This window comes from Anabrus simplex, chromosome 7, assembly GCF_040414725.1.
Source record: "Anabrus simplex isolate iqAnaSimp1 chromosome 7, ASM4041472v1, whole genome shotgun sequence".
NCBI classification, from domain to species: Eukaryota; Metazoa; Arthropoda; class Insecta; order Orthoptera; family Tettigoniidae; genus Anabrus; species Anabrus simplex.
In genome coordinates this window covers 206,333,082-206,342,639 of record NC_090271.1, presented here as the reverse complement: position 1 = coordinate 206,342,639, position 9,558 = coordinate 206,333,082, and positions in this window count along the sequence as shown.

Sequence of the window (9,558 nt, the reverse complement as noted above, 5' to 3'; positions counted from 1 at the left end):
GTGTTACGTCGCACTAACTACTTTTACGGTTTTCGGAGACGCCGAGGTGCCGGAATTTAGTCCCGCAGGAGTTCTTTTACGTGCCAGTAAATCTATCGACACGAGGCTGTCGTATTTGAGCACCTTCAAATACCACCGGACTGAGCCAGGATCGAACCTGCCAAGTTGGGGTCAGAAGGCCAGCGCCTCAAACGTCTGAGCCACTCAGCCCGGCACCGCTATCATCTGAGCATTTAAATTGGGGTGATGTGTGGCGAATGGAAGAGGACAGGTTACAAAGGAGAATAATGGACTCGGGTATGGAGAGTAAGGGAAATAGAGAGAGAGACCAAGACGACGGTGGTTAGACTCAGTTTTAACGATATAAAAGTAATGATGATGATGATGCTTGTTGTTTAAAGGGGCCTAACATCGAGGTTATCGGCCCCTAATGGTACGAAATGAAATAACAAAAAATTCAAATTCATCCACTGACTAAAATAAAATAAAAAATGTCATGAAGAATGAATGGATGGACATGAACCCCACAAAAGGACAAAAACAAACAAACAAACAAACAAAGACAGTGGATCATACTCAAAAAATGAGGTAGTTAATTAGAGTATTACTGACCAAGGGACCATTTATAAAGCACAATGATGCTTGATGTCTGAAGGGGTGCTAAATTCACGTCTAAGGCCCCACAGAATGGTACATATCGCGAGTAAAGTAGAACCATGGTATTTGTCATTTTGGGGTACTGATCAAAAGTAGCGAAGACTCACGGTGGTCCACACAAGATGGTACTACTCACAAGTATTGCAATTCGTACAGGGAACGCAGATCTATGGTGTTTCTCACACAATGGCGCCACTCATAGCCAACGCAAACCGGTAAGTTTCCTCACCTAGGTGTACTAGTCACGGGCGCCGGTATTCCCGTGGTGATCCTCACATAGTGGGTACCAATCACAGGCAACGCTGACCCACGGTGTCGCTCATATAGCGGTACAACTCACAGGCTACGCCCAGACCCGCGGTGTTGCTCACATGGGTACAACGCACGGGTACTGGAATCCACCAGGCCAGGCTTTTTGCTGCAACTAATCACAAACCTATTTCGTACCAATTTAGTGATACTACTCGCAAGTACATGCAACCCATGGTGTTCCCCGCATGATGGTACGAATCAAGAGTAGTTTCATGGTTCTAATTCAATCATCCCTTGATCGCTCCTTGTAGTCGCATCTTACGACGGGCAGGGGATACCGCGGGTGTATTCTACATGTGCGTCGCCCACCCGCAGGGGGTAGTGTGTTTGGTCCGCGAGAGGTGTTTTATTTCCCTCAAGTCCGCCGGCAAGCCGGTTAGGACCCCCCTATCCGCCACCTGGGACGCACCACGTGGGAGTATCACCTCTCCCCCTGCTACGCCTGCGTAGCAGGTTCGTGGATATATAAAAATAAGAGTCGTATTGCTGCACGACAACGCAAGGACACAATAAAATTATCATACACGTAAGTCGCTACAGTGCTACAATTGAGAGGCACTGGATCATCAAAAAAAAAGTATACAAAAAACAAAACTTAATTGAACCTACTTTCGACACTTTTATCGGAAATTTAAAAAGAGAGGGCCCAAAGCTAGTTGGAAATGGAGGATTTAGGAGGCCCTTTTTAATTCATAAAGGCTTGCAGATTGAACGCTGAAGAGAATATTACGGTTTACTGTATTATGAAGATGTTTGCTTCAGTAATGCTGATGCAAGAATAAAATAAAATTACCATTTCAGTTATATTTTTGAAGCAGGAAACCAAAGGTAGGCCTATGCTCACTGGTGCATGAACAATCCACAGAGCATTAATGAATTTTATTTTACATCCAGCCAGAGTTAGTTCTTAGAGGCCAGGACAGGCTCATACTTTAAGAGATGACAGGACATTTCAATGATGAGTCAGACATTAAATCAAAGACATGTAATATGCCATTTACACCAAAACTCAGATTACGGAATACTGACTGGAGTTATAAAATCACCACGTGTAGTGCGTGAACAACTACGCATTTGGCAGATTACTTCTCTTTGAAAAGGATTTCAAGGATTTGAATTGCGTAGTAACTGATAGTATCTTGAGAGGTGATTAACTTCCCCACTGAAGATCAAGAACTAATTGGCCTTTCTTTGTGTCTGTGAGGCAATACCAGTGTCACTCATCAATGGCTTTACTCCTGCGCAATATTTCATTATCATTCAACACTCGACAAAACACGGAGATCCCACCTCATTCGCCATCGGTTGTTTTTTCGTTCGCGTTCATACGAACATTTCCAATAGGAAAATTCGAAGGAAATTACAGTAATCTTACAGACTAACCAGCCGGAGTCTTCAGGTGAAATTGAGCTGAAGCATTTAATAACTGCGCAATAAAGCGGTGGCCAAGATTTCCAAACATTGGAAGGAAAAGTTGATGGCTTCCATGTCATGTGGATCATCGTTTAATGGGCTAGTATCACGTTCGTCATGCAAATCGAACGTGTCCTCTCCTTAGGATTATCTAGACTTATACGAAGCCTCCACAAAGCTTCACTACTCTATAATATATAGAATCCCCTATGGGTGGGGGACGCAGACGAATAATACACTCACGGTATCCCGTGCCTGTCGTAAGAGGCAACTATAAGGGGCGATCAAGGGATGATTGTATTAGAAACCATGAAACTACCTGTGATTAGTACTACCACGCCGGGAACACTATGGGTCGCTTTTACTTGCGCGTAGTACCGCTATGTTAGGTACCAAATAGATTTGTGATTAGTAGTATGCAGGAGCACTGTGCGATCAGCCCCCACTTAAAGTGCACTGTCGGCTTTTACAGTACCTGTGATTAGTACCACTATATGAGCGACACCATGGTTATGGCTTGCCTATGATTAGTACCCACTAATGAGGAACACTACGGGATAGTACCAGTCCCTATGGTTAGTACACTTATCTGATGAACACCATAGTTTTGCGTTGCCTGTAAATGGCGCCGCAATGTGCGAAATGCCATAGGTCTGTATTACATGTGCGAATTCCATTACCTGTGAGTAGTACCATAATGTGTGGAATACCGCGAGTCTACGCTACTTTTGATTGGTACCGCAACATGACAAATACCATGGTTCTACATTCCTAGCGATAAGCACCATTATGGATCGATGACTTGGATTTGGGACCCCATTAGACTGCAAGCATCATCGATTCAGTATTGTGCCTTAGAAACAGTCCCTTGGTCAGTAACACTATTGTTTTACGTCTGTTTCTGTGAATGTGAGGCACTGCGGGTCGGATCCACTGATTGTTTTAAATTCATATCCATCCATTCATTCTCAGTCCTCGCGTTTTGAATTCTGGTCAGTGGAGGATTTTGGACCTTTAATTTGTCATTACATTTCGTACTATTAGGGGCTGATGGCCTAGATGTTAGGCCCCTTTAAACAACAAGCATCATCATAATCATCATAATATAAGGACACAAAATAATACATTACTCTAACCATTTCCAAACTGTGGTGCGCGGACACCTGGGAGACCGCGACGATAACCCACGAGGTCCGCAATAATAATGTAAGTTATAATCAAGGGTGAAATTTTATTGTACACACACAATTCATAGAGCGTTATACTAAATTTAGTAACTATATCTTCATTGTTGTATAATTTACATACAGTATATGTAGCTTGCGCCGGCTCCGTGGTGTAGGGGTAGCGTGCCTGCCTCTCGCCCAGAGGCCCCGGGTTTGATTATTGGCCAGGTCAGATATTTTTCTCTCGACCTGAGGGCTGGTTCGAGGTCCACTCAGCCTACGTGATTAGAATTGAAGAGCTATCTGACGGTGAGATGGCGGCCCCGGTCTCGAAAGCCCCGAATAATCTGCAGGCCTTCGGGCTGAGCAGCGGTCGCTGGGCAGGCCAAGGCCCTTTCAAGGGCGTTAAGTGCCGTGGGGGGGGGGGTATATGTATCTTGAAGTGGAAAAAGAAGAACAAAAATCACAAGGCAGTATAAGTGATGTAATTGTGAGACAATTGGACTTGCTACTATCCACACTCAGACCAGATTTTCCGCCTCTGCTTCAGAAAATCTCGTGGATCAGAAATTCTTTCTTTGAATTCTTCCTCCCTCGAGGAAGATGAACTAACGGAAATATCTCGGCAGAGAAAAAGTGAAAAATAAATTGAATTATTGTATGGTTGGAGAATGAGATGGAGTGGCATGTTTAGCTCCAGGAAGTTTCATGAATGTATCACAACTTTAGGTCTCCGATCGACTTTTGTGTCCATGACATACCCTATACCCTACAATTTCTAGAAAGGAGTCCGGCTCCATGGCTAAATGGTTAGCGTGCTGGCCTTTGGTCACAGGGGTCCCGGGTTCGATTCCCGGCAGGGTCGGGAATTTTAACCATCACTGGTTAATTTCTCTGGCACGGGGGCTGGGTGTATGTGGCGTCTTCATCATCATTTCATCCTCATCATGACGCGCAGGTCGCCTACGGGTGTCAAATCATAAGACCTGCACCTGGCGACCCGAACATGTCCTCGGACACTCCCGGCACTAAAAGCCATACGCCATTTCTATTTTCTAGCAAGGAAATAGACCTACTGCGTTTAATGCCTTTCATGACAACATATCTCTGTGATTGTACCTTTTCTGTTCTCACACAAATGAAAACGAAGTACAGAAACAGAGCTAATACAGAGGCTGATCTTCTGTTCGAGTGCCTACACTTGTAAAACACATTTTCCTTGAAAAACGGCACCATCCCTCCCATTGACTCAACAACCGCAACAAGCTAATTTTTTCAAGAAAGTTTCCAGATCCAGACTATTGGAATGATTAGCCAAGTGTCACGTTCCTTTATAATTTCTGTGCAAGTATAAAGTATCTTTAAGTAAATGAAGTTAAATTAAACTTTCAAATATTATTAGTCCTGAATTACACGAATAAAATCAAACTTAGTATTATTATAAAATTCTGATTTTAGTGTACTGAATGGAGTGTTATGTTCTGTGGCTAAGGGATCCATGGACATCCATGCGATATGCACAGTGGGCATCAGAGACAAAAAGTTTGGAAAACCCTCCATTACTCCACAGTGAATGGTCCATATCATACAGAACTGAAATGCTATGGTTTTGAGGTGCCGGTGGTGATTATTGTTTTAAGAGGAAGTACAACTAGGCAACCATCCTCTGTACAGTATAAAACTAATCAGAGGTAAAAAATGGAAGGGATCCGACACTTCGAAAATGAAGGTATCGGCCAAGGGAAGACAAGGGTCACGAAGGTCGTGAAAATGAAAGACGCTCTAGCCCTCGCAAACCTAACAGCGTCGGGGTCGGGAAAGAACAAGAGTTGACCAAGGGAGGTCGGATAGGATAGACGAAAGTAAGGAGCCTGGCTCAAGTAAGGGGGAAGCAATGCCAGGATTAAGCTAAGGGCCCCATGGTCGCCACTAAAGAAGGGAGAAGCTCAATATCTCCGTTACCTTGTTGTAATCAAAGGTTATGATCATCTCGCTTTCTTTCCCTCTCACCGAGCTCGATAGCTGCAGTCGCTTAAGTGCGGCCAGTATCCAGTATTCGGGAGATAGTAGGTTCGAACCCCACTGTCGGCAGCCCTGAAAATGGTTTTCCGTGGTTTCCCATTTTCACACCAGGACAATGCTGGGGCTGTACCTTAATTAAGGCCACGGTCGCTTCCTTCCAACTCCTAGCCCTTCCCTGTCCCATCGTCGCCATAAGACATATCTGTGTCGGTGCAACGTAAAGCAACTAGCAAAATGTTTCCCTCCCCTGGAGGGAGATTAATTTCTTTCCTTGTCGGACAATGGACAATGCTAAACGAGAAAAATACTTAGTTGTAACAGAAGCTGGCCTTTTTTACTCAATAAAGAACAATTAGCATTCGTTCTTCTTCTTCTTCCATTATTATTATTATTATTATTATTATTATTATTATTATTATTATTATTATTATTATTATTATTATTATTATTATCATTATTATTATTATTATTATTATAACACCGCTCCTTGGCTGAATGGCCCGCGTCGAGACCTTCTGGTCTGAGAGTGTTAGGTTTGATTCCATGTCAGGTCGGGAATTTTTCTTTTGCTATATGCTTTACGTCGCACCGACACAGATAGGTCTTTTGGCGACAATGGGACAGAAAAGGCCTAGGGATGGGAAGGAAGCGGCCGTGGCCTTAATTAAGGTTCAGTCCCAGCATTTACCTTGTGTGAAAATGGGAAACCACGGGAAATCATCTTCAGGGTTGCCGACAGTGGGGTTCGAACCCACTATCTCCCGGATGCGAACTCACAGCTGGCCCTAAACGCACGGCCAACTCGCCCGGTTCGTTCTAAATTAGGGAGTTCCAAAAATGTACACAGTCAAACGAGGGATGTTATACATAATGTGTATAAGTTCATGGAAAACGAAACACATCCCGCTGGAAACATGCGCTATTCAGAAGAAAGTAGCTGTATAGTAACGGGTGTGTCGGAAAGCTCCGTGCGGAATGTAACACGAGATTGGAAAAAATGAAAGGGATGAAGTGGATTGATTTTTCAATGCTTGGAAAGAGAAGACCGACATCTGTCAAGAAGTGTGCATTGGACAATTTTGATAAATGCTTGGAAAAAGAAGACTGACATCTGTCAAGAAGTGTGAATTGGACAATTTTGATAAATGCGTGGTCAGGCGTACGATTCATAATTTTCACGATACCAAAGGCGAGAGACCAACTATGGAAAAGATCTGCAGGAAACTGGTTGAGGATATAGAGTTTTAAAGGTGGTGTAAGAACATTGAGCAAGATAGTTCGAGGCCTAGGTTTTCGATGGAGAAAGACAGAAGACATGTGTAAAATACTTGTGTAGAAGCCTGGCATAAGGCTCCTACGTGTACAGTACATACAGCACATAAGGCGGTCCGACAAGAGGGAAGGCCTGTCATTTACACTGATAAGGCGTATTGGCATCGTTCGCATACTACGCCAAGCGCTTGGAATGACGATTCTCTTCATGTACTGAAGTCAACGATCTTGAAAGGGCAAAAATTAATAGTGGTACATGCCGGTTCAGATGTAGGTTTCGTACCAAATGCTTTGTTGATTTTCAAATCCAACCAAACAACAGGGAATTATCACGATGAGCTGAACTATAGAAACTATGAAAAATATCTGACAGAGAAATTAATTACTAATTTGCCACCCAACCCTGTAGTCGTAACTGATAATGCCTCAATCCATAATGTCGAATGTGAGCACGCACCCATGTCATCTTCCCGAAAAACAGTTATGCAGGATTGGTTGACTCATAAGGATATTCCGTTTCTTACAGAGATGATAAAACCCAATTGTTTTATTAAATCCCATAAACCATGCTATAAGACGTATAAAATCGACAGGCTACTTGCTGCCTATGGACAAACGATTTTGCTTCTGCCACCATATTATACAGACTTGAACCAAATAGAAATGATTTGGGCTCATGTTAAAAATTATGTAGCACAAAAGAATGTTACTTTCAGACTTGATGACGCAAGAATATTGCTGATGGAAAGAACTGCGTTAACTGGAGCAGAAGAATGGTTGAGTCGATGTAGGCACGTAATCAACATTGAGATGAAGTTCACTGAGAGCGATCATATAATGGACGAAATATCCGACCACATAATCATTGGTGATCCATGAATGTTAGTGACGCCAGCACCAAGGGCACGAATGACAGCGAAGGCGATATGAGTGGCTTTCAAACTCTATCAGAAGACGCGGACTAGGAACACGCCATTAGGTAAGTTTACTGCTATTTTCCGATTACATATTTCTTAATCTATTTGTTATTTCATTCAATGTTTCTGCTTCTGAATCCCTAACAATATAATTATGCTATAGGTTACTGTGTCCAATGACTGGTTATAACAATAAAGCATTACATACACGCGCTGAGATCTCACTCGAACCATGGTGACAGTTCAGCTTGCATGGTCGCCTGTTTAGACGGTTCGTTAAGAACTGCTGGCAGCAAGCCGATTTAGCGAACTAGGAGGGGCGTGTAGTGTCACTACCGAGCCCACGCGCACTCTGTCGAAGTTCTGCGTAGCTTTTTTTGGCAAGCTGTTCTTGCTCGACGTATAATAATGTTCGGAATGCGTTCGGAGGTTAGAAAATGTGCTAATTATACGGTCAGCCATGCTACAACAGCACTTTCTGGCCTAGTGAGGAAAGCAATGGTAAACTACTTCACTCTTCATCCTGCCTTGTAATCCTCATTATGGCGGCGCCATTGGTTGTAGCGGTTTCCGTACAAATGCACAACCTTTCGATATGCATTCTGAGGATCCAGCCAGCCTTAGGGCTGAAGACTTAACAAATAGAGTGGCTTAAAGGTAGCTGATTAGTTTCCTGTACGACTGACGTTTCGACTAAATTGGATTTCATTTGGACTCAACCTCAGGTTAGATAATTAAGTACAGAAGTAGGTTAAAATCATACTACTTCCATCCAGCCTAGGAGTTATTTTCTGCGGTCTTCCATTCCTCCAGCCGATAGCCGATATGGTAGGTAACTAAAATATAACATAACCCTGCTTTATTCCCAGTTGAATATACATATGCATACACCACTTCAAACATTACATTGCCACAGTCATTCTATCAGATGAGAGTTCTCTCTCTCCCACTTCTCTGTCTCAGAGAACTGAAGACTCAACATAAAAACACAGTCTTACCATTTCAATTTATTCGTCTGCAGTTCCCGGTTTGTTTGAGTTTCGCTATGTACATCAACAAGGCACAAGAACAATCGCTTAAAGTTGTAGGAGTCGATCTTCGGAAACGTTGCTTCTCCTATGGTCAATTGTATGTGGGCTGTTCAAGAGTTGGTAAGGCAAACAAAGTATTCACCTTAGCTCCAAATGGAAGGAAACTTAAATACAGTTTATCCGAAAGCTCTATAAGGAAAAAACAGTTTGTTTTTTGTATAGTATGATCTTTCATATTGTTTTAATATTATTCGTACCATTCACCAACCCGGTATTTTAATCACTGCAATTAACAATATTATTAATAAAATAATGTATGTCATGCATTCAATGTAAGCTTTATATGTGTTAATATATATTAAAATGATTTTAAATAAATGGTTTAAGAACATCTAAGGGTTGAATTAATAAAAGCGAGTGAAGCCGCGGGTACATGCTAGTTTTTAATAAAAGCCAAAATCTGTTCTCCGTACCAATTACATTCAAATAAGACTATTTTCTACATTTTCTAACTTGAGGGATTGTGTATTTCAGAGCAACCAATCTTTTCTCCTTCTTCCGATTCTCTTTCTGACTTCTCTGTATCTGAAGTTGCTTTTGATACAGAGTAGGTACACGGCGATGATAATCATAACGTTCCAAATCCTTTGCGTGAACCAACGAAAACATAAGTAGATTCTGGACCTGTTTAATCCCTTATACAATAAGTTTAGAGGAGAGATTTCAGAGGCCTTTGAAATACCGACAGGAGTTAGGCAAGGAGATGGT